Genomic DNA, 907 nt, shown 5'->3' with positions numbered 1-907 from the left:
ACTCATTCCCCAAACCCTGCAGCCTCGGCCTTTTCTGTCCCCGTCGCTGCCAGCCCCTCGCTACCGTCAGTCGAAAGCCAAGGAACTCGCGGCGCCCATCAAGGAGCCCAGCAGGTACCCGTGTGTCCCTAGGAGCAGCTGTACGTGTTTGCGGCAGCTGGGGTGCATCCCAATCTCGGCCGCAGCGGCAGACGCACTCCTGGGGACAGACCTCGCTGTCCCAGAGGCGGGGAGGTGACCCATCCGCAAACCAACCGAGTCACGAACTGCGAGGTGAACTCTGCGCCCCTCAGCATCACGTGAGGAGCCGCTGGGGTTGCCGAACGCCCTCACCCACAGCGCCGTCCGGGGGGACAGCCAGCTCCCCTCCCGGAGCTGGACCCCAGCACACCCCGCTCCGCACCGGCCCCAGTGCCCCCTCCCCAGAGCAGCGCTGCCCGCAACGCCCACAGTCGCGGGAGCCGGCAGGTGCATCCCAAGCAGCTCCCGGCGGCAGGATGTGGGCACGCAAAAGGGAAAGGGACCTTCCTTCCCCTCGCTTTGCCGAGCCGGGTTAACCCTGTCCTGCCCGGCCTCTGCACAGCACCGGCTCCGCACTGGGAGGATGCCCTAACCAGAGACCGGCGGAGAAGGGGACAGCGACAAGGAGCAGAGACCAGCAATGGGAAAGAGAGAGAAAAATCACCATGGCCAAGCACAGTCTTCACCATCCAACCCTTGCTCAAAGCCTGTGAGGCTCCCCCAGGCTCAGCTGGGGCCAGAGAATCACCCCGAGCCCCCCACTCCAGTTTCCCTGCCCAGTACCTCGCAGGTGTGGGCTCCCCGGCAGCGCTAGGGGCCTCATGCCGAGGCTTGCTGTGCCCGGAGAGGAAGGTGTGGGCCAATGCGGGGCCCATGTCAGGCTGGC

The sequence above is a fragment of the Buceros rhinoceros genome, unplaced genomic scaffold (assembly GCF_000710305.1).
Source record: "Buceros rhinoceros silvestris isolate BGI_N320 unplaced genomic scaffold, ASM71030v1 scaffold25045, whole genome shotgun sequence".
Lineage (NCBI taxonomy): Eukaryota > Metazoa > Chordata > Aves > Bucerotiformes > Bucerotidae > Buceros > Buceros rhinoceros.
The sequence above is the reverse complement of the archived record's forward strand: the minus strand, read 5'-3'. Positions refer to the sequence as shown.